Below are 25,795 nucleotides of genomic sequence, written 5' to 3'. Positions count from 1 at the left end.
TTGCATAGTCCTACATCACTCTTCTGTTGAAAAAGTTTCAAATGAAATAGTCAAGGAGTGAATAAAACATTATATGATTGTCCCAGGAGAGAACAGGAGGAAGGACCTTGAATATGAAAAGAAAGTTATGGGGAACAGAATAAGGAGAGGGAACAAACATAAAAATTAAAATAAGAAGAAACTGTTTACTTTCAGCAGGAGCCGTGGCCCAGTGGGAACAAGAAGAGAAGCCCACATGGCTCATTAGCTGCGTCTTTATCCAGCTGAGGCCAACCGATGACGTCACCAGCAATTACCAGCTGGCAGGGATAAAAATGGCTGACAGTGGAGAGAAGGAGAGAGGGAGAACAGACCAGAGGAGCATGCGATCACAGGACCCAATCCGAGAATCCGTTAGGAGGGGAGGAACACCTAATGAGGAGCTGGAGGAGGCTCCTGATGCTGGTTCAGACAGCGGCAACGGGGAACAGATCATCAGCGCTGGAGCCAAGGTAGAAGCAACTCTTGTAACCTGCAAAGGCAGCAGCAACAGGGGGAGCAGAGAGAGGCATATGGAGACCCACAACATAGTAGGTGTGAGTATTGGGAGCAGCAGGGAGGAGGAGGAAGGGACCCTGCTGGGAAGATCCCAGCAGAAGCAACAGGAAGGGCTACGGAAAAGCAGGGCACTGACCCTGAACACAGAAGTGTCACACTCAAGCTGGACTCTGCCAGCTTTGTCCAGCAACAGATGCCGTCAGCACTCTCCTCACAATTTGGCTTGCTACATGGCCCTGGCCATATGCTGGAGAAACCCCGTCCCCTGTGGAAAAAACCCCACGAACATTTTGGCGGGAAAATTGACCAATTGGGGCTTGAAATTGGGCTTGTCATCTGGCCTATAAAAGGTAGGGTTGAGTTTCTGCCCAGAGAGAAGCTAGAGCATCCACCGCTCAGTGGGTAGGCCTGGCCAGCTTCCCACGGCTTCTCCTGCCTCCGAAACCATAGGCAATCATTTGTGCACCCGTCCATACCAGTTCATTCATCATGGTTCTCGATCTCGGATCCATCGTTCTGTTCCAAGTGTAACCGCCTGCGCAGCCACATCCACACCAGTGGTGCATAAGTAAGAGATCGAATAAAAACGTTCTGGAACCATTGCGAGTCCATCTCTCCCTCTTGCAAACTAACATCAGGGGATAGAACCCACTGGGGCAACAGTCACAACCTGGCTCGCGCCCCGCACAAGAAGGTAGCCAGCCATACGCAGAGGAACCACAAGATACCCAGACTGGGACGCTCCAAAAGGGGGTGAAGTGGGGCAGCACAGGGTTCGTGGAAGAGCTGAAAAGGGGGAAAAGGATGACCCGAGCAGGAGACTGGGTATACAATCCAAGCAGGGGTCATACCCTAGTTAAACCATAGGGAATTAGGTACCCGATGGTAAGGGACCAGAGAAAGGGGCCACCAAGGTTCCCAGTGAAATGGTAGATGTGTTGTTTTGTGGATTTCTTTTGTGTTTTCTTTTGTGTTACCCCAGGAAAAGGGGCTGAGAGGTAGGACGGGCCTACATAAACTAGAGTAATTGATGCAGGGCCTGTAGGGTTTTTCATTGTGATTCAATCCTGAGGGCAGAAGCCCATTCAGGCAAATATAGGTTCTACATCTGGGACCTCCAATCATAGAAAGCCCACAATGGAGCTCATGCTTAGGATGGGAAGAAAGCTGAGAGGCTTCACAGTGACAGAGGAAGGGAACATGGCCCAAGAAGATTGAGCAATTCATCGAGGTGGCGTAAGGTCAAGGTTTAGGGGTGGCGGAGCCTCGCAAGTGACCATCAGGCAGACTGTGTGCAGTAGAAAGACCCCGGGTAGTCAACCCCCCACATGGGAAACATTCAAAGTTGTGGCAGGAAAGATAGGGGAAGACTACTCCAGGAGTGAACAGCTACTTGGCAGTTTATGGGAGTCTGCAAGACATACAACCCCTGTTGCTCGGACCAAGGCTGCATGGGACCGGGTGTTTGAGGCCCGGTAGTCACAATGATTAAAAGATTTATCAAATACTGTGGACTAAACCCTATTGCCTACACATAAGTGGCACTTACTATCACCACAGAACTGTAGTTTGGAGTATTTATGCATAGTTTAGATTTCACATAGTTATACTTGTCTTGCACTTCCCTACTGAGCATACTCAGTAAGTTGCAAAATGGCTGCATAGGCATCCAGGCCAGGCAGAGTGGACCAAGCCAGAAAGAGAGTACTCCAGTGAGATGCATGCTGTATTGAAAGGAAGGGGCCCTTGGCCCCAGTGGGACAGAGACAAACCCAGTGTTTTTTATCCATTTTATTCCATTAACAGTAAAGGCAAGGTGTAATGTTCCTGCTTCAAGAGGAAGGCTAGAGAATTCTCTGGATAATGCCTTACTTATGAACTGGTAGATAAGGCATGGTGCATGGAAGTGGGAGATTCAGGTTCAAGCCCCCTCTGGGTGAGGGGGCTAAAACTTGGGCCTCCTTCTGCCTAGACAAGTGCCCAAACCACTACATTACTGGGGTACAAGATAAGAGGATCCTTTTCCTTTCCTATTTTACTTCTAATAGATACGGGAGTAGGGTGATTCTGCCAGAGGTGGAAATAGAATTCAACCTGCATGGAAGGTTAAATAAAGTTCAGTAACATTCTGAAAAAGTTCCATAATGAAGCTACCTAAGTGCTATTGTGTATAGAAGTGAAACAGAGTTTGGTCTCATTAGTGGTGAATATTCAAATTAAACAGCCTAAATGAGCCACTGGCTGAAAATGGTTCATTTCAACTACTTGGTGAATATATAGCTAATGAATACAAGCACATAAATGGCCATAGGATAAAGAATAATGGACAAAGCTACTTGTATTAGTATATACCAGGGATAGGCATGCATGCCAGAGTATAGCAAGCATGCCAGAGTGTGGCACACAAAGGCATTTTGCCTGGCACTTGCACCTCAGGGAAAGGCTGGGGCTGTGCAGCCACAACAAGGATTGGGCTCCTCACAGCTCCCACACCATCCACCCCTGGCACACCAACATCTTACAAGTTAAGATTGCTGGTGTTTTTGGCACTCTGCCTAAAAACATTGCTGACCCCTGGTATACAACTTTTATTCAGAACAAATTTTAATCCTCTCAACTGCTTGCCCTACTGTGCTTTCATAACCTGAAAACAGAATCAAAAGAGGAAACTGGGATAAATATCTAGTACCAGGATTTTTAATTGTTCAATTAAATATGAATTGTAGAACAATCCATAGATTCAGAGACATTATTCTCTATTTTTTAATGTAGAGGAAAAAGTATAATAATGTTGACTTGTGCAAAGCCAAAAAAATCCTCCTCTAAATGTAAGGAATATTTCTAAACACATGGTAGCACACAAAACACAATAAAAGATAGAAATAGAATAGAACAAAAAAGCATGAATATTCACACTACATAGAAGTTATTAAAATATATCACTTTGCTTGAGAACAGTATATTTAAACAAATTGTTCCACAAAACCTTTTACCAAATAAAAAAACAGAGCAGATACTGGTGAGGTACTTAAAGTAGAAGCATGAAGAGAATCTTTAGAAATACATTCAGACTATAACACTCAAAGAAAACTGATCTATACACACAGATTGCTGGCATCAGTGAACCATGGAACAGCAGTGGGGGTGAGGGGAGGGAATAACATAAAAAACCTTTACAACAAAGGACAAATCCTCTGTGACATGCTCTGTAAAGCAAAAGAAAAAATTCTCCCTAGTTATACAAAGTATTTGACAAAATGTCATTCTTTGTCTCTGATGATGAATAGGTCCTTGCTAGCTTAAAAAAGGAAGAAAAAATTAAACAACTACATACTGCAGGAACTAAGAAACCCTCTCATTAATTTTTATATGATGATAACTGTACCCTTTTTAGAAGGTTCTTCGTAGAAAGTATTATCGAGCTATATGAACTGACACAACCTTTTAATGAATTTGCTTTCCTTTTAAGGAGAAAAATGTTCTTTGCATTGAGAAAGTGCACGATGACCTAAAGGTGAAGCAATGGAATGTAACGGATGGAAAATTACATGCTGAAATATGAGGGAGGGGGCATTATTATTTTGGAATGCCTAACATATGAAATGTGTGAAACATTCCATTTGTGAGTTGTGTTGTTTTTGTGGTAATTTAACTGTTATACCACTGTACTCTCCTCCTCCTTTCTGATGCCAACTGGGGAAAAAACAACTGTATATGGGTGTATAGCCCTTTTTGTATTTAAATATTCATTAGAGGTCAAAGTATAGAAAAATACATTTTGTTAAAAAAGCAAACAGAAGTTGCTATTTAAGGTATGATATGTTGGGAACAAGAATAGGTAAGTCTACAAAAACACACAAGTCACTTGAAAATGAAGCAGTCTATTTACAAACCATATATCACACTATACTAATTTGTACAGTTCAGGTACACAACCCTCTTCCTTCAGTATCCCGTACTATAATAAATTGGGAATGCCACCTGGACCACAGAGTATCCAGAAGTCTGAACTGTATTTTACACACCTTCCAGTGGGCTCCAGTGCTAACATCAGATCTATTCAGCTTCTATAGCATTATAACATGACAGGGTGAGATCTCATGACTTCAAGGCATATAGAATCATAGAAAATTAGGTTCGGAAGGGATCTCAGGAAGTAATCTAGTCCAACTCCCCTTGCTCAAAGCAGGACCATCCTCAACTATATCATCCCACCCAAGGGTTTGTTTAGTCAGGTCTTAAAAACCTCCAAGGATAGAGATTCCACAACCTCTCTGGGTAACCTGTTCCAGTGTTTTACTACCCTCCTAGTGAGAAAATTCTTCCTAATATCCAACCTAAACTTTCCCTTGCTGCAACTTAAGGCCATTGCTCCTTGTTCTGTCATCTTCAACCACTGAGAAAAGTCTAGCTCTGTCCTTTTTGGAACCACCCTTGAGGAAGTCGAAGACTGATATTAAATCCCGTCATGGTACGGGGTCCCCAGAGATGGCCTTGATGTCCCTAGGGATCCATGACCATACCAGCTCTGCTCTGTGGGTACTTTCTAGTCTTTCCTGCCATGCCTTTTGGTAAAAATAATAAGTAGGGAGGCTGCCCATGAGTTTCTGTGCAGTCATGGTCCTATTGAACCCCATTAAACACTGTGGGTTCTTGTATCCCTAGCCAGGTCCCACTTCAGGTCAGTTCTTCACAGGACACCTTAAGCCTTATGGGCTAGATGCATGGCTCCAAAACCTCCCCATGCCTCACAAATGGTATATGAATATTATTCTCTAGGGGTGTGTGAAGCAGGCCTTATTCAATTCAGATTTGGCCCAAACCAGGGACAGTGATTCAATTCGTTGATTCAGATCACGGTCCCAGATTCAAGTTGGCCAAATCTGAATCTGAAGATTCAACACTGATTCAGAGAATCAGCAATTGAAACATAGACACAGCTTTAAAAGTTTTTTCTACATACCTTGAGATACCAGGTGTGGTTCATGATCGCTGCAATGCTGGGGCACATGAAGTATCCCATGGTAGTGCAGAGGGAGGACCCTTCATGTACTCAGCAGCAAACCCAGAAATAGACCAGAATTATTTCTGCTCCACTTCCAGGTCTGCTGGGGAGTGCAGAGCCTCCCCCCACCCCCACCCCCCCGGCTCCTTAGCTCGGCAATTGGCTGCAAAGAGACACTGAGTGCTCCCCCAGACCCAAGAGGCACCAGCCACTGAGCCAGGGAGAGCAGGGTTGGGGCCCTGCGTGCTCCGTGGCAGACCTGGAAGTGGATTGGAAGTGCTTCTGCTCCACTTCTGGGTCTGCTGCTGAGTGCACTGGGGAGCCTCCCATATTTCTGTGGGACTCCAGCATTGCAGCACTCAGAAGCCCCTGGTGCCTTGAGGTATGTAGAAAAAAACATTTAAAGTTATATCTATGTCCGAATCTCTGAATCTTTCCAAATCTCTCCAAATTGATTTAGAGCATTCCAATTCAATTCAGAGAGATTAAAGGATCCTCTGATTCCATTTGGATTTGGAGATTCAGCCACCAAATTGGGCTGAATCTCTGCTGAATTGAATCAGGGACCAAACCTTCACACAGCCCTATTATTCTCTCTGTTAGGGTTTCAGTTTAACAGGAGCAGAGGCTGAGTATATAGCTAGGCCTTCTAGCCTAAACCCACTGTGTTAGGCCTGACTTTGAGGCACTAGCTTTAATCAATGTTCTCTCATCACTGGGCTCTCTGGTCCCTATCTGCCATGGGACCCTACACAATTGTGTGCTCCCCTCTGGGCACTAATGAGGTCTCCACCTCCCCTCTTAGCCTCATCCCAAAACCACCGGTGAAAATGATAACATAAACATTGGGACCTGGGCTATAAGATAACAATAACAATAGAAGCCACACTCTGCCCCTTTAAGAAGGCAAACTTTTTCCCTGGTGAAACAGGGGGCCTTCTCGGGGCCAATTTAACCATGGCCCGCCCACCTGTTTCTGGGCTAACCACCCATGTTCTCGCCCACTACGCCTTATTAACATCTGTTAATCAATTAATAACAAGTGGGAGGCTGCCCATTTCCTGCAGTGATGCCAGGGGGCACTATCTGCAGCTCCATTCCTCCCCTACACCACAGCCCAAGCCTTGCTGATGGCATCTCGATGTTATCATCATCATCACTGGCCCCTACACTGGGCCCCAGAATCTTCCTAATTGAATCCCGCCTGGATTCCTCTCCTCAGGCAGTCTATTCCACCTTCATACCAGGCAGCATAGCTCCCTGAACTGCTTCTCCTTCAGGTGTGGTCCCCCCTGGGACCTTTGGCTCACTAGCCCTGGCCCACCTCCAGGCCAGCCAGAACCCCAGGTGCACAGCTCTTGGACATTCCTCATGATGGGCACCTGTCCCTTTGACCCTTCCAGTCCTGGCCCCAGCATTGACCAGTCAGGGGAAGTTCAGACAGGCCTGTCTATGGCCCTTTCTCCATCTCCAGGGGGTACACACTCTAGGCCCTCCAAACAAGGGGTAACCCACCCAGTTGTGGGGGCTAGGGGTTAAGATGCCCCAAAATGCCTTTTACCAGGGCGACCCACTCCTGGCAGGGTGCAATTTTAGGTCATACCCAGGACCAAGAGCCTCCTTACCATCCTCTACAGCTCCTCCCTTACCTCCAGATGACACCAGCAGCCCTGTAGCCAGGAGATGTTGTTGCCTGGCCTCCAGCAGCAGAACTGCCTTGTTTATATGGGCAGCCCCAGGTTCAAAATGGCTGCCCTCATCAGGCACCTGGCAACTGCCAGCTCCAGGCCCTTAAAGTGGCAGGCACAAACAGTGCCCTGCCACACCTAGTATTTTGTGCCTCCTAGCTCTGGGTGCCTTATGAGCTACTGGAGCCCTATTAATTTTGCAGGCAGCAGATCAAGCAACCAAACATCTCTGGATAGCTCTTTTGTGCAGGAGCTCTTTCCCCCAGTGGCTTCCAGAAAACTAAATCCTGCCAGCCCTTGCCCTGGAGTATATATGTGCCCAGGGCCCTTCCTCCTTCTGGTCAGCTGACTGTGTGCAGATGCCAGCTAATTTCCTCATTAACCTGCTGCCCAGGCAACCTGCAGCTGTGGAGCTCTGCCTACCTCTCAGGGCTCTTTGGCTAGGCTGCTTCTGCTCTTAAAGGAACAGGCACACCTTAGTGTCCTGCAACATCCCCCCCTTAGTCTCCTCTTCTCTAGACTAAATAAAAGCACAGTTCCCTTAGCCTCTCCTCATGTCATGTACCATATAAACAAGCATTCAGTGACTACATTTACCCTCCCCAAACCCATTTCCCCACTATTTATCATCCTTCTCACTCCATGTGATCATGCTGCATTGGCTTTTAAACATGCCAACCTCAAGTAAGTCACTTGGAAAATACATGTTGATAGCTCTATTTAAGCTATTACCTTAAACACCTAAAACCTAGATCCTCCAAATTTTTAAGATAACAACTTCTATTAAAACAAAATGGGAGTTTAGATACCTTAATGAACTGTAAGCACCTAAATACATTTGAGGACCTGGGCCTTACTCTTAAATGTAGATTTCTTTTCCTTTGAGCAGTCAGTCCTATTAATGGTGCTCCAGTTATTAGCTAGTAAACTAGAGTGGGCTCTAAAGTGGAAACCAAAGAAGTCAGGCTGTGAAACCAATGTGAGAATAGAAAAAACAAGAGAGGCATAATAATCTCCACAGGCAAAAAGGCAAGGCTATTAGATGGAAATATATTTCAAATTATTGGAACTAATAAAAGATTTTATGCTAAGGAATGAAGAAAGTTCCCATCACCTTAGATGAAATAAAAAAGAAATAGCACAAACTGCTTCAGAATATAGTTTGCCTTTCCACCAGCTGAGAAATATACAACTATTGTGAATAAAGTTGGCAATACCTATTTTCCAAATAGTGTTCTGCTTATTTAATCAAAATATATTTCTACCCAAGCATTGTCAAAGTGATATCATTAAAGCAATTTGAAACAGAGTATTTCAGAAATCCAAATGTTACATTGAAAATACTGTTTAAGTTCTGAAATGGTAAAAGCATTCCATTTAGAGAAAGAGACAAATTACAACCAAATTACAACTGGCACTATCCCAGGGGTCAACAACATTTTTCAGAAGAGGGGCCAAAATGACACAGATCAAGTTGAGGAGCGGTGGGCATTAGGACCCAGGCAACAATACCACTTCTATCTGCTGCTCAGCTGCTCTGCAATACAATGAAAGTTCCCCTCATAGCTCATGCTGCTAAACCAAGGCTTGACACTGGAACTGGAGGCCCAGGCAATGACTAAGGCATAGCATAGGGACAGCTTCTGCTCTGCCCTAGCCCCAGGTGCAGCATGGAGTGAGGAGAGCCCCCTGCCATTGAGAAAGCCATCAATGCCAATGGCTTCATGAGCTGTACATTGCCAGCCCCTAAATTAGTCTGTCTTAACCCCAAAGGACCAGATCTTATTCTACCTATTACACACTTCAGTAGACTAGGTTTGTTGGTTGTAGCTATGTTGGTCTAAGGACATAGGCAGGCAAGGTTCTTTGGGCAGATGTGATATCTTTCATTAGACCAACCAAATAGTTGGGGGAAGGTTCTTTGCAAGCCTTCAGGCACAAACACCATTCTTCAGGTAATGTGTCATAAATCCAATGTTTACATTAAGTCCATAATGTTTTGTATCCAGTATATTTATGAAGTGAAGTTCATAGGTTCACCTATGAAAGGTGTTTTGTAAGTTCCCTTTGACAATTAGAATTGTGAGGTTGGAGAGGGCGTGAACTTCATGTAATAAATCTATTGGATACGAAAATCATGGACTTAATATTGGCATTGGATTTATGACATATTACAACCTGCCTGACATCTAACACACCAGATAACCTGCCTTTAGCTGACCACTGGCATTCCTTCACACTTTCCTCTCCCCCTACCCATCTCTACCCTTTGTCTTCCAAACTTCTACTCAGTTGCATCTTTACAGACTTTTGTTTACTTTTTCTTCTTAACTTGGAGAATGTAAAATAGCAGCAGAGTCTCCCAATACCTGGTCAACAGTGTCTGCGCCCAAAAGCTTGCAAAGAACTTTTTCCCAACTATTTAGTTGATCTAATAAAAGATATCATATCTATCCAAAGAACCTTGCCTCAGTAGACTAGGGCACCTAACTGTGATCCTATTCTATCCTAATAGAGTCCCTGAAATACTGTTGATAGAGAGGTTGGTAATTATCCTTTCTGCATTTTTGTGACCTAGTCTTAAGGCAGAGATGATGGCATGTTACAAAAATAGATTTATTAATGAATTTTTAGTGACTAGAATAGGATCACAATTAGGTGCATGAAACCACTTATTGTGGATTCATTGTGTAAATCCAAGCTTAGACTAAGAAGTGAAGCTGGATCAGCCCCTCAGCAGAATACATAGGAGAAAATACATCAAAACAAATAACTTTACAATGTAAAACATAAATAATGAGGAATGACTAGAGAATACCCTTCATCATCTACTTTACTTATTCTCTTATAGCAGTCCTATTTCTGATAGCAACCAACCGAGTCAAAGACTGCTTTATTTAAATCAACTCAGAACATTCAAAATAAATCTATTGTTAGTCATTCTTGCTCTTATCTAATCAATTTAGAGTTTAATTCATCATCTACTATTTTTAACTGCCTTCAGGAACTGTCCTAGGAGAAGGTATTCACTAGATAGTATACTTAAAGACCAAAAGTTATTTACATGGAGATAATGTTTTTCCTATAATCAAATATGAATGAAAGCACATATTTCTTTGAATTTAAAAGAAAGATTATCAGGTATTGGAAAAAAACTCGGTGTAGTTTTTTCTGAAATGTACATATTCCATCATGCATGAACTGAAATCATTCATGTTTGGCTATTGACCATTTTCTACTAGGTAGTCCTTATATTTGTGTATTCTTAAGCTACATTTACATATATTTAAGTCATTTTGATTTCTGGTTGGCACTGGAAGAGAAAATCATAGATTTCTTTACCTAAGCAAAATTGCTATGTATAGCACTCTGAAAAATGAAGAAAGCAAGAATGGCTGTCTTTCCTATTTGCATACTTTTCAAATATGCTTTGAGTAAGCAATAAGATAAAATAATATATTTCTCCATAGACAAAGATCCTTTTTGGTTGTTAAATTTATCCACATTTAATTACATACTTTTTCTATTGCATATGTTAAATGAATGCTAATCAACTTAGTATGGAGAAAAAATGGTATTAACCTAGTGATGATAAGAAGGCAATTCATAGATCTGAACAAATGTGCCTAAATCTGTTTGCTTCAGCTGTAGAGAACTTGCATAGATTCCTGCTGAGTAGCAGAATAAATTGATGGAAAGTTTGTTGTAGCTGAAAAATCACAAGAATGTTTTAATTATATAAAAGCACCATAAGAGCAGAAAAAGACTGTGAAATATTCTTTAGCTGTGGTATTAATCCACACCTTCCACTTCCTGCACATTATTCACACCTAGTTATGGTTGAGGAAATGAAAGGCTACATCTTTATTCACAATTTTAAAAATGGGCAAGATGGAGGAAGCAGAGCTGCCTACAGAGATACTAAGCAAACACCAGAGAAAGTGTTATTTATGCACACACACACTATGGTCTTGAGACTCCGCTCACTTCTACCAAGATAAACTTGGAGTAATTTAATTAAAGTCAATGAACTAAAAAATGTTTTAAATGGGAGAATGATCAAGCTCTGTAGATATGTCAACAATAAAAAACTGAGAACTGAAGAAACCAGACTGTACTGATTTTAAAAAGTAACAAGGCAGAAAATCCACACTCGGCTTCCTGCGTCACATTCTGCTTTTCCTGTTGTCAGCGGGAGCATCTACACGAGATGCTTAACTGAGCAGTAGCATAATTTATTGTGTCTTCGAATCAGTGCTGAATCAGAACTGAATTTCCGATTTTGATTCAACCAAATAGAATGGGGACAGTCGTTCAAATCACTGAATGAAATCACTGTCCTCTGAACTGGCCAAATCAAAATCCAAATTGAACACTTCCCTATTCTCAGATGCCTATTGTGCAGTAAGTGCACACATCTACACATGCACATATTTACTAAGCAGTAAAAATGCTTAATTGTAACTCAGTCTGCTACCTGCAAATGCTTAGTTACTGCACAGTCTCACAGGTGTAGACATGACCCGGGAACAAGTTTGATCCCAAGTCAGCCCTGCCACTAAGGGGCCAGCCTGAGGTTAGCCACAGGGTTCCAGGCTGGGAGCCTCTCCTGTCACAGGGTTGGGCTGCCTGTATGGCAGCCCCTGCCTCAGGCTTTTAAAATCCTGCAGGCACTCAGAGCCTTGGGCCATACCAGCAGAGAGCCTATGGCCACTCCAGCCCCCTGCAAGCCCTTGAGCAGGCCACAGGCTGCCGTAGCCTGCCCCAGCACTGTTGCCTGGCACTGCACTGCCGCATGCCTGCCAGGCCCATGCCATTCAGGCCTTCAGGATGCTCAAGGCTGCTGCAGGCTCCAGCCAGGCCTGCCAGCCCTCAGACCCAGCTTCAGGCATCTTCTGGCTGCTGCGGCCAGCTCCACCTGCCTGCAGCCCACCCCCAGCAGCCTGCCTTGAGCTCACAGGTACTGTGGGGCACTGCTTCTGCTGTGTGGCTGCCAGCCCTGTGCCAGGCTCCCGTGCTGGGCACTGCAGGCAGCTGTCCAGGCCCAGCAGCACAGGGAGAGGAGCATGGGTCCCACAATTTTATCCTCCTCATCTGCAGCTATGCCCACACCCAAGCCCACTAGCTGGGGCCCCAAATGATCCAAGGAAGAGACTGATGACCTCATGGCACTGTGGGGTGAGGTGGAGGTACACCTAAGTTTGAGCAGGATGGGCAGAGCCAGAGCTGCCCACAGCAGGGTCACGACCACACACCAGCCCTGCTGACCCTGGACACCTCCTGCTGGAGGGGGAGCTACCTGCACAAGGGGAGCATCAGCTGCCACTGCCTCTGGGCCCTTGCCTGCCTGACTCATTGCAGCATGTACATCCACAAGGGAACAGCCAAGGACCAAAGTGCTGGCCACCTGTCCCTGGGCTCTGTCACTTAGTCGTCCCAACCCAGGGGGGCATACAAAGGACATTGCATATAGTTTTCACAGGGAAGAAGTTTTGTTATTGTTGATGTATAGGGTGGGTAGTGGAGGGGCTCTGATGACTGGGGAGGAAGGAGAAAGTGGGGGGTATGGTTGATGTGATGGGAATAAAAACTTGGTTTTCTGAAATGTGTCTGTGTGGTGCTGGGAATGGGAAGGGGAGTGGAAGAGGACCATGGGTGGCAGTGCAGAAGGGCTGGAGTGGGAAGTGCTGGAGGAGGTGGTTAGCCAGTACCTCCCACACCTGGTGCCTTGGCCCCTGCTGATGAGCGTGCAGCTCTCCTGGGGCCTTGGCAGGTAGGGGCACTGCTGCCACCGCCACTACAGGTAGTTCTCCCACTGCCATCCTCTGCACACTATACCTCCTCTGCCCAGGCCTCATGGAAAAGCTTTCCCCAGGCCTTGCAGATGTTATGCAACACACAGGCTTTGACAGTGACCCAGGGAAGGTTGTCCTTGGTGAATCTAAGGTGGGCAGTGAAGGTGCACCAGCATCCCTTGAGGCAGCTAAAGGTGTGATCTACCTGGTCATGGGGCTAGCCCAGGCAACAGTTGAAGTGAGTCTGGTGGGGGTCCAGGTGGCCAGTGTAGGGGCTGCATAAGCTAGGACAGGAGTAGGTAGGCAGGGTCCTTGATGAGGAGAGGTGGGACCACCATGGCACCCAGCTGCAGGTCCAGCACCTCCAGCATGAAGCAGCCACTCTGCACTAGGCCTGGCAAGCGAAAGCTCCAGAAGACATGAGCATCATGGGGGCTGCCCGACCAGCCAACACTCATGTGTGAGAAGGTACCTCTGTGGTCTGTGATGACCAGGAGCACCACAAAATGAAAGTCTCTCCAGCTATAATAGAGGCAGCCTCTGTAGGGTGGGCAGTTCATGGGCATGTGCATCCTGTCCAGGGCCCTGATGCACTGAGTGAATCCCAGGGTATGGAAGTCTGCTGCCAGTTCCAGGGAGTTGTGCACATGAAGCACAGTGTTGCACACCTCCAGGATGGCCTCCCCAGTGGTAGGCTTGCCCCCATCAAAGTGATGGCCAATGTATGACAGGCTGGTGGATGTGGTCAGCTTGAGCAGGGTGAGGGCCAGCTGGGTCTCTACAGGGAAGGGCAGCCACATGCCAGTGTGCTGCCACTCCAGGTGGGCTGGAACTGCTCAAGGAGGTCCTGGAAGGTGGCCCAGGTCATGCAGAAGGTGTCCAGCCACTGCTCATTGTCTCAGGTGTTCTGGATAATGAGCCACCACCAGTTCTGGCTGGTCCGGTGGGCCCAGAGGCAGTGGGGTCAGAGGCCCAGGAGAGTGACAGCAGCCCCAGTGGTGGCATCCTGGGGCCCATTGTCAGCATCCCTGAGGGGGTCCAACCAGGTGGATGGGGTGCAGTCAGAGTCAGAAGGTGTGCAGCAGCAGCCCTGGATGGTGCATAATGGGCAGGCAGGTGGTCACTGCTCATGGGGGAGCCACAAGGGGTGAGGTGGCCATGGGCCAGGCAGCGGTTGGCACAGTGGGCCAGCAGAGCCACCATGACTTACAGCAGGAGTGCAGGGCATGCGGCACTGGTTGTCATCACCGGGGCTGGAGCAGCCATACTGCAGGGAGGCACAGGTGAGGAAAAAAGTGCTGCCATATCCTGTCCCTGTGCTGGGCATGATGCTTCTGGCCAGAGAAGTAGCTGGCCAGAGAGCAGTGAGTGGGGCTGCCTTTTTGAAAAGGGATGCCGTCTACTGGTAGCTGAAGCCTGGAGCTGTCTCCTGGTGGTGGCTTGGGCTCATTGCAGGGGCCAGGAAGTGGGATCAGATTGGTAGCAAATCTGTTCCCACTTCTCTGCACATGTAGATATGTGTCTGGCACCATTTACAGGCAGTCCTCGAACTTACAACACAACTGGTTCCTGAAAACCATGTCTTAAGTCAAAACGTTGTAACTCAAAACCAATTTTCTCATAAGAAACAATGTTATAAATGTGGGATTGGTTCCTGAACCAAGGCCTGATCCCCTATTTTCACCAAAAATACCCCAGAATTTTGTACTCAATCAATTATAGATGAGTAATATAGCTACATTAATGTATTTATATTGTAAATAGCAATAATATCGATTTGGAAGGACTTCTTTGAGGTGACTTTGCTGGACTTTTTGAAGGATTCTTGACTGGAGTCTTCTCAGGAGTATTGGCTGAAGGTTTTTCTGGAGTCTTGTCTGCTTTCTTAAAGAAAGTGTCCAAGGAGGGGTGGATAGATGTTCTCCAGGGAGATGAGCAATGCAACAAACTTGTTCGCTGGCATGGCATCTCACTGGACCAAGGTTGTAAAGTAGAAACTGACATCATAAAGTTGAAACACGGTGTCAATTTATAAATGTTGTAAATGCAAAACATTATAACTTGTTGTAAGTCGAGGAGTGCCTGTACTCACAAGTAATTCATTCATGAGTAAACTGGTGCTGCATCAAATGCATGTGTAGATGCATCTGGTGAATAGCGAACATGTCGATTACTACAGTTTTACTGCCTTTTGTGTATCTAACCCAAAGTTCTTGGCACAACTCACTGGGTGCATCTACACACCTTAAATTCCCTGTGCTGTAGCTTGTGGCCATTGTTGTTTCTAGTCCTATCCCCTGCAGACACAGAAAAACCCCATCTCCCTCCTCATTATAGTCACCCTTGAAGTATTTGAAGATCATTATCAAACATCACTTCAGTCTTCTCTTCTCCAGACTGTGAAAGGACTTCTATGGAGGCCAAAAGTGGATCAACTCTCATAATTTTCTGCTAAAAGAACCTCAGAGCAGAGACTTAGTTGAATAGTTGGAGCCTGCTGTTTGCTAAAATGGACAATTTCCTGCAGAGATCCTAAACAATAATTGTCAATCATCACCCATGCCCCAGGAGAGGTAATGATGGTCATTTTATCAATGCAGGCAGCCAAAGAACCAGAATTTAATTTAATTTATATTGCTACTCACTTTAAAAGCCCTGTGTTCTCTCACCTGTGGAGTAACTAGATCCATCAACTTCATCTAAATGAAATTTATGAAGTAGAGAGATGCTTTTGGTCTATGACTTCAGATTGAAAGAACATATATTTTCAAGACCTTGGAGAATGAGTAACAATAGAAACAGAAAAAAAGAATTTTTGAGAGCAGGTCTCAGAGCTACAACATACGATTACTAGAAACAGAGCACCACTTGCCATGGAAGAAAATATGGTGATCGGGTCACTGAAGCCCTATCACTGATCAAAGGAGCTATGGATCTTTTGGCACATTTCATTTGCAAGCCCTGCAGGACTGAGTGATTATTTAAGATGACAAATGTGACTAAGATCACTGAAGGGCTTAGGAAGTTGAGCTTCCCATACAGAACTATGTATGGAAACTACATGTCCATCAGGTCTTCTCCTCATCAATCCTGCCAATTCAGTATCAGGATGATGCAAGTATTATGGGGTCATAACACTTTCTGTAAACATCTTGAAATGATTATGAATGTGGCCAGGCAAGCACACAATGCAGATATTTTTTAAAACTCTTGAGTTTCAAAAGGCAGAAGGACTCATTCTTCCCACTCCAGAACATTGGCAATCATAAGTGACTGGTACCTCCTGAATCTGGAGGGGGGCATCTGCAGAAGCCACTGATGGTGGCAGCCCTGTCAGGGGGAGCACCAGCCCTGCTGACAGCATTGGTATCAGCCATCGGGGGGGGCACTGGCCCCTTCAGGGGGGGACACATGCACACGTGTGTACCCCCCACCAGTCACCCATGTTGGCAATAATGAGGATTCTTCTCAAAAGAGATCTGAAATAGCCAATGTATTGACTGTTCCCTTGTGTCAACCAGGCAGATAGCAAAATCAGTTCCAGGTGAATTATGATTAACTGTATTTTTTGAAAGTTCAAAACAAAGCAAAGCACCTCCAGACATGCAATGACAGAAGTATTAGTAATTTTGGTACTTCTTGGATGTAATCTTGCACTGTGTTTGTGAAGGCATGTGTAAAGTATTTAACAGATAGTGGGGTGAGGAAGCCACTGCCCTTGCAACAAATTATGCATAACCAGAAGTCTGACAGTCCCACCTGAGATGTGACTTAAATGCTACTTGGGAATACAAAGACACTTTATGTAGACATTTTGTCAGTATATGGGAAGGCACGAGGCTAGATAGTGTAAGGATTTCTATAGTCATATAGGTTAGCACTTACTTCTACAAAACATTGTTTTGTTTATTGGTGGCAATTTCAACCTCATGTACCAGGTCATTTTTTTCCTTTCATATTATGTTAGCTTATAGCAGTAACAGCGACATGGATTATAGGGCAGTGAAGAGACAATATAGTGAGAGGAAATTACAGTATGATCAATGGAATCACCATTGATAAATACAACAAATGTGCATTATTACAAACATGAAAAAGGAGGGCAGCTACAATAAAGAACAAGTGCAAAGTAACAAAACATTTAAAACAGTTTCTGGACTATGGGAACAAGATACGAATGTCCTAATTACATTTCAGGGTAGAGTGTCAAGAGAATGCACAGAGGCAGAAGATAAGTATGGAATGTGCTAAGCCATGGCACTGTACTGGGGATATGGTGCCTGCTGAATAGATATGATGCAACAGATACCTGGACAAGTGCTACCAGTCTATCCTGTGTTCTCTTTCTTTCAAAAATTCCTTAAGGAACTCTTCTTTATGATTTCCAATGTGTTGCTTCATTCATTTCCTATTCTCTTCTTTTTAAAAAGTGGGGAAAAACCTTAAAACTTTAGGGTATTTATACACATTTTGTCCTGCAATGCCCCAGAGATCCGTTGCTTCGGAGCAGATTCGATTATTTTTTTTTGGTGGGGGGTATTAAACAAATGCAAAAACATGGGGACAAAACAATGTTGCTGTTTTGAATCTCAGAATCAGCAGGTTGGCCTTTTAGCTTCCCTCACCACTCCCCCCGCCCTTGCCCCTCCCTCTTCCAGGTTGAAAACCAGGCCCCTTCTACAGGTGCATGTAAAGACACAGTTGGACCTAATGTGTGATCTGATTTAATGCTTGATCCACACAATTGCACCTCCTGCCATACCAAACATGCATTCAGTTGCACCTTATTGCTGCTATAGGGAGAGCCTGATCCTGGGTTCTCCCTGCATTGGCAACAAGCAAGCTCCCATGGCCAGAAGCCCCCTTTTCTGAGGGAGCTCCCAGCCACAGGCACCACAAGTAGCTAGGACCAAGAGTCCCTGCAGCTGGGACTTGCAGCTGGGACCAAGAGCATTGTTGGGTGCAGGACTCACACTTCTAGCTGTGCCCCACTAACAGCTGGGATTCAAAGCCCCATCAGCTATAGGCCTCTTAGCTGCCATAACTGAGGTGTACTGATGCGGTCTCCCAGCCGTGGGGGTGCATGGAACACCCCACAGCTGTGAGATAATAATAGCTAGGAGATCACAACAGCTGTGGTCTCCCAGCCACAAAGGCTAAGTATAGATGTTCAAAAAGTCTGAGGAAGAATTCAGTCAGTCTATGCAGTTCTCTCTAAATGACATAGATTGGAGCGTTAATGAACAGAATATATGTTCATTCATCAGTTGCCCAAGGCAGGCAGATGCCTGCACTGGCCAAGGCCAGAAAGTGGGGGGTACTCATGAACATGTCCCAGCTCTGTCAGGCTGCAAACACCCCAGCCCCACTCCCTCACCAGCCCCCTGTCTGTCTGCTGCAGGGGAGGGGTGGAGATGGGAAATGGACCCCTGCTCTGGCCCTCCAGATGGGGGAAGGCTCTTGAGGTGGGAGCTTTCCTCCTCGTCCTCACTTCCCCACAGCAATGCAGCTCTGGTGAACTGTGACTGCCCCATCCCTGCCCTCTCGCTAGCCCCCACCTGTCAGCCATAGGGGTGTATGTGGAGAGGGGGGGAATGGACCCCCACTTTGGCCCCCAGTTGGGGATGCAAGCCCCCAAGGCTGATAGGTCAGAGGCCAGTGAGGGGGTGGGGCTAGGGAACTCACAACAGGGCAGAGCCATGCTGTGAGGGAGAAAGCACCCACTGTGCAGATCCTGGCTGCATGACTGGGGCCAGAGCTAGGGTCCATTCCTCCCCACTCTGTACCATGGCTGAGATGCGTGGTGAGGGGGCAGGGCTGGGGCAGGAGAGCTGCATCGTAAGGGGGGAAAGCCCCTGCCTTGAGGGGCTTCCTTCTGCCCCCCACTCCCTCCCACTCTGCAGACCCTGTCTAAGGGAGGCTGAGGCCAGGGCAGATCTATTCCCCCTCTTGCCTGATCTGTGCTGCCACTGGCAGGACTGGGGAGGCTGCCTCAGCTGAGCAAAGGCAACAGCCCTTTTACTCAAACACTTAAATGGACAGTTTGGGAATACTGAAGTATGAAATTTCTTATAAATCAAGTTACCAAAATTTCTCCTTTGAGCTTAGAGGAACCATACACATTTCTCTACTTAGTGTGGGTATTAGGCCCGCTTACATTCATTGGAACATATTGACCTCTGGCCAATACTGGATTTTGGTTCAGTTATATTTTCCCTTGGATCTGCTGATATTGAGTCTTCACAAACCACGGAAAAGGGTTTTTGTGCCATGAATATTTCTGAATTCATCCTGCTTTTTGTATCTGAATTCTCACTTTCCCATTATTTTTACATATGCCTGACTAGTTCTAATTAACTTAAGTTTTGCTGTCAAATTCACTCAACTCCATTCCTTTTTTTGCTTCAAGAAAACAAACAGAAAACAAAGTTGTTAGAACTCATATAGTAAATAAAATCTACCCCATTAAAAAAATTATTTCATGATCCCAATACCCACCTCCCCTATATGGTAATGACAAACAAAAATATTAAATAAATTTGAGTGGTTAATTTATAGATCATCTATAATACAATTGTAGACATAGTGCATCTTCTAGCAATTGTAAAAAAGTTTATATACTGTAGTTTAATCTATATCCATATCAAACATCAGATAGAATGTCTGAATGTGTTTAGGCCTATACACCTCTGGGCCAAGAGTAAAGCACAATGACAGAGTGTCAGATCTCATGTAAACACTGAAGTTGGTACCTCCATTGTAGATGGATTATTTGGACAGAGAGAAAAGAGAAATGAAAAAAGAGGCAGCCATTGTACAGTTTTACTTTGTACATTGTGCAGAACATTATGTAGGCCAAGCTGGAAAAGCCCCTGAAAAGAAAAGGCAGGAGAATCAAGACAGAGAAGGGTAGTCTGTGTTATTGTAAATTATAGTTATGATTTAGTTTTGAAATTCCCTATGTGCTTAGGAAATAGTAACAGCCTTCAGGATTTGCAGGGTACACATATGAAGAGATTAAAACATATATTTAAAAACTGAGAAGAAGGGAAGGAAAAATCAGGTAAATATGTACTGTTAAACTGAAGAACAGGAGGAGGTAGGTGTATATGTTGATGACTAGTTAACATCATCCAGGTTAGTATCATACAGCTTTATTATATTAATAAAAGACATTTTATAATGAAAAATGTTAATACCTGCCTTTGGCTGAATTCTATGATCTTTGGAGTATCATTACTAATTGTGAACTGATGACTAATTTTTTAATGTCTTTTAAGAAGCCAGTACAACATTATGATATCAATAATTGTATACTCAGGAAGCAAATGTGAGGGGGAAAAAAGAAAAAACTGTAAATAAGAATCTTGGATTTTTAGTAGTCACCCACTGCTATAATTTTATTTATATATTACTGTCTTTTTTTCCAAGATAAACAGACTGCAAAATGAAAATGGCCTTTTTTGAATATTTTTAAACATGCATTTTAATTTCAAGACAGCTTGTTACTGAATGTGAGTTTGTGACATTAGAGATAACCCATTAGTCTAGTTTATTTGCATATTGTAATTCTTTTGTTAAATGTTTTAACTGCAGTTCTGCATTTTTCTTACACATTTAAAAAAGGAAAAGAACTTCAGAATTCACAGCTATGATTCAACTGCTGTCAAGAATAATTTGCATTTATAAACAACACTAACACTCAAAACACTGTACAGGCATTAACTAAGCAGTCATAGAGTCACAGAATCAGAAAATTAGAGTTGGAAGGGACTTCAGGAGGTCATCTAGTCCAACCCCCTGCTCAAAGCAGGCCCATCAGCTACTATATCATCCCAGCCAGGGCTTTGTCTAGCCAGGTCTTAAAAACCACCCAGGATTGATATTCCACAACCTCTCTGAGTAACCTATTTCATTCAGTGCTTTACTACCCACCTAGTGAGATAGATTTTCCTAAAATCTAACCTCAAATTCCCTTGCTGCTACTTGAGACTATTGCTCTGTGTTCAGTCATCTGCCACCACCGAGAACAGTCCAGCTCCATCCTCTTTGGAACCTTCAGGTAGTTGAAGGCTGCTGTTAAATCCACTCCCAATAGTAGATATGTTGGACAGTGGCAGGTTCAGGAGCCTTGGGCCTATTGCCCTTTGGGGGAGAGCTCCCCAGCTTTTCTTGGCCAACTACCACAGCAACCTCAGGTGCATCCTTTTCAACTTCTACACATCCAGCCCTAACCTGTTCTTTCTCTACCGTTGGCTGCTCACCTCCTCTCCAAACTGTGGTGCCAGGTGCAGTGCTCTGGAAGCTGACCTTACCTCTGAAGAATTAAGTGAAAAAGGCACTGAGTACTTCAACCTTTTCCTCATCATCTGTCACTAGGTTGCCTCCCCCATCTACTAAGGGACCCACACATTCCCTGATCCTCCACTTGTTACTCACATACTTGTAGAAGCTGTTCTTAATTCCTCTTCATGTTCCTTGATAACTGAACTCTGGTTGTGCTTTGGTTTTCTTGACTTCATCCCTGCATACCTGAGCAATACTCTTATATGCCTCCCTAGTTTTTTGTCCAAGTTACCACTTCTTGTAAACATCCTTTTTATGTTTTAGCTCACTGGAGAGTTTCTTGCTAAGCCAAGCTTGTTTGCCATATTTGCTAGTCTTCCTGTGCATCGTGATGGTTCATTCCTGTATCCTCAGTAAGGTTTCTTTAAGAAACAACCATCTCTCCTGTACTCCTTTCCTCCTCAGACTGGCCTCTCCCAGGGGATTCTGCCCATCAGTTCCCCAAGTGAATCAAATTCTGTTTTTCTGAAGTCCTCACAATACTCTTCTGAATTACTTGGATTAATACAGTAACAGTAAAATAAGATAAGTGAGCAAGGATAAAAAAGGTAAACCAACATGCTTTTTGCTATGGAAAAACCATGTTTCTAGGGATTCCAGGGAAGAATCTAGAATGTCCTAACATAAAAATGTTTCACTTACACCTCCAGACTCCATTATGTGGTCTCTGTAAGGACCACATGGAATTTTTTAATGCAGAAACATTCAGTCATCATTGACAATGTTAGGGGTTTCATGAAAAAAATAATATTTGGGATTTTGAAAGAAAGGCACAAAGTTTCAATTATTTCTTAGGAAATAAGAATTTCCAAACATTTCTGTTAGTCCACAAATATTGTGGACATAATTCTGTGTTTATACAGCATATGTCATTCTAATAGGTCTAAATGAGAAAACATGGGTACCTGAGTAGAAGGTAGTAATCTATATATTGCATCATTAAAAACACTGACACTGGATTAAGAAATTCATGTACCATACCTATGAAATCTCGGAATAGCTGGTTTTCTATGGAACCAATCTGTGGGATTGTAAAGTAATTTTTCAGGCAGAGAGAGAACATTCCCAGTCACTAACTTTCTTTACACTAATGTCCCTTGAAATTCTCAGCCATCACAGTTTCTTTATGTAACCTGGGTACACCCAAGGGTGTGCCCTATTCTCAGTAGGATGGGATGGGTAGGCAGGAGGGGGTGCTGTGAGAGGGATGCCAGAATTTGGAGCAGATCCCTCTTTCTTCTATAGAGTTAGCCCAAGCCCAAAGTTCTTAACTATATACAATTTATTGAGTTATAATATACATAAACATAAAACTAAATATCATATACATATATTTACACAGTAAATATTAATCAATAACCAAGGTCAAACCCTAAATAACACTATTTACAACATCACAATACAACATTTCAATCAAAAAATATAAGGTACAAACATGAACAATCTTAATAACATCTATTTCCTTAATATAGTCCCTCACCCATGGCAAGAGATAATCCTCCTTCCAATGGGATCCCTTGGGGGGGGTGTCCAGGAAGCACTAGGGGCCCCTCCCCTTAGGGCCTTGACTAGGTAGGCAAACCTTCTCTGGGTTTGCCTACCCCAAATGTCTTTCCCCTGTGGGACCCAAGGGCCCAATGACTCACGCTCCCTCAGGTGGCAGTGGTCAGGGCACAGCTCAATGGGGTCTTCTCTACTAGAGCACCTCTCCAGGCCTCTCCTGCACTGCTGGGCTCCTCTCCACCCTGTGCCCTGCTCTGGGCACTAAGGGCTCAGCTCCTCTCATCTGCTGCACTACTGCTGCAGGCTCCTGGGTACTGGAGTACTGGCTCAGCACTGGCACAGTACTGACTCAGTACTGGCTCTTTTAGCACAGGCTGGGCTCTTCAGGCTCCGGCCAGCTGTCTTCATGCCAGATGGCTAACCCAACCAGCCTCCACTGCTCCCTGGCTCCCAAGGCTCGGGCCCGTGCACCACCCTGTGCACTGTGGGACCTGGCTGCTTGCTGAGATATGAGGCCTGAGCTGCCTCACTGCAGCTCCCAAGGTCCTACTGGGGTTGCAGACTCAAGCTGCCACTTGCAGCTCCCAAAGCCTGGGTTCCATGCACCGAACTGTGCACTGTGATGGGCCCGAGCAGTCTCACACCACTCCTGGGGCTGAGTCTTCATGCACCGCCCCTGTGCACTGTCAGCAGCCTGTACACTGCTCCCAAGGCTGCTCCTCCAGTGGCAGGTTCAGGAGCCTTGGGCCTATTGCCCTCTGGGGGAGAGCTCCCCAGCTTTTCTTGGCTCCACTCTTCTTGAGTCCCTCACTTGCATCTGTCCTTGTACTGGGCACGCAGCTCCTTTTATACACTCCAGGGCTCTGCCCCGAAGTCTTCCGGACCTTACAGTTTATAGTCTTCAATCAGGTCTGGAGGGGGGGCTCTTCTCCCCCTCCCCTCAGGAAAGGGGCATGACTTTATTTTTCCTGCTGCCTCCTGATTGGTGGATGCGGTCCACTAATCAAAACAGCAGGATCTCAAGCCTGGGACTCAACCCAAGCTCTGAAAGGTGAGCCTGCTACATTTACATACTTCATATTCTGTGGACATCAGTAATAGATATATTTTTCACAAGCAGAAAATACTTCTTTTTATCTTTTAAACTTCATAAATACAGTCCTCTAATCTGCACTCTTTGTTCAAGTAAAAACAAACAAACAAACAAAAAAGCTTTTAATTTATGTTAATGAGATTTGAGGTGACATTATCAGGGTCTTAGTTTTCACAACAGAAAAATAAAACATAAACATAAAAGCAGTGTCTCAATGCTCTGTCACATATATGGTAAGAATCTCCAACATCAGTGCCCTGGCTTAGTGTATGGTAAAGGTGACAAAGATAGCGAGTTTACTGGGGCCACCTGGTGCTTCACATGGGGTAGCTATATTATGTCCTTTTAAGGTATAGTGCATGCAGATTGGAGTTTCCATGCTACACAACAGTGCTCCCTAATGTGACCCTCTGAAAGTGTAGCTGTGACCTAGTGACCCAACCCTGCTCCCAGTTAAGTCAATGTCAGAAAGCTCTACTGGTTTCCATAGGTAAAGAATAAGCATGTTATTTGTATAAAATACCAATATCTCCAAATGCACATTAGGGATGAATGTACTACAATTCAGGCAATAATATTTATAATGTTTATTCATTCATTTAAATATATGGAAAGCTAATAATTCTGGATTCTAGATGATTTAGTATATTCAATATACAAGATAAGGGATTGCATCTTTAAAATGATATACAATAAAAATTATTAAGGATGATATGATGATCATCATGATATATGCCCAGATCCTTAAAGTTATATAGGGACCTAACTTCTATTTATAAAACTAAATCCTATTAATTTAGGTACTTGGAACTTTTGAGTATTTGGGCTTCAGCTGCTAAATCTTTAGTTTTATAATATTATCTTAACTGTAGAAAAATATTTCAAAGGAATTCTCCATATTAAGTTATTATAGTATCTCCTTATAGCTACATATTTATATATATGACAACAAAGTTCTTTTCATCACAACTCCTGTTTTAACAGGCTTAGGACCTTCTGAATCTTTTACCTTTTGGAATGGGGTTTTCCTTCTGTGTTGTCTGAACGAAATCCCTTTTGAATGATGGGAGTGTGAAAGAATAATGCAAGTTTCCCATTGCAAAGTTAACCTGGGTAAGTTGAATATATATCTATTAGTAAAAGCTCCAGATTTATTTATTAAACATGTTTTTACTATATATATAACTGTTCACATCTTTAAATGTGCACCATGAAATATAAGAAAGGCTGTTTTAAAGCTACTATTGATAAACTTTGCTTTATTTCCTTTGTGTTGTTTTTAACTGTGCACTTTTTTCTTATATGAATGAAAGGTGTTCTTTTTGCACATAAACAATGTAATGCACTCAGAGGCACTAACCACAGTAAAACTACTGTGGGGATTCAAATAAATGGAAAGAACCAAAAGTTCTATTATACTATTCTGAAATTAAGAAACCATACAAGTGAGGCTTCTGATCAAACATAAATGATCTATTCCCAATTAATCCCAAACAGAGGTGCTGAAAAGAAGAAAAAAGATCAAAAGAAAAAAAAAAGAACAGGGAACAGAGTGAACTGTATTGGTACAACATCTAGCACAATGAACTTTAACTCTTGTTGACTTTTAGGCACAACAATAATGGTTAAGTAACAATAAAAATACTAAAAAAATCCCAGAATCCCAAAAGCAGCTCGTGAGCAACTCAGACACACCTGCAGGAGCCTGCTCAGAATTCCTAAGCAACTAAGACTGAAACATAAGTGGAAAAAAGCATGTTTACAGTCTGCTAAAATATTGGTCTAAAATACTTAAAACATTCTAGCTCTCCTACCCCTATTTTAAGAG

The sequence above is a fragment of the Crocodylus siamensis genome, chromosome 7 (assembly GCF_052110815.1).
Source record: "Crocodylus siamensis isolate JL-2025a chromosome 7, ASM5211081v1, whole genome shotgun sequence".
Lineage (NCBI taxonomy): Eukaryota > Metazoa > Chordata > Crocodylia > Crocodylidae > Crocodylus > Crocodylus siamensis.
This window is presented reverse-complemented; position numbering follows the sequence as displayed.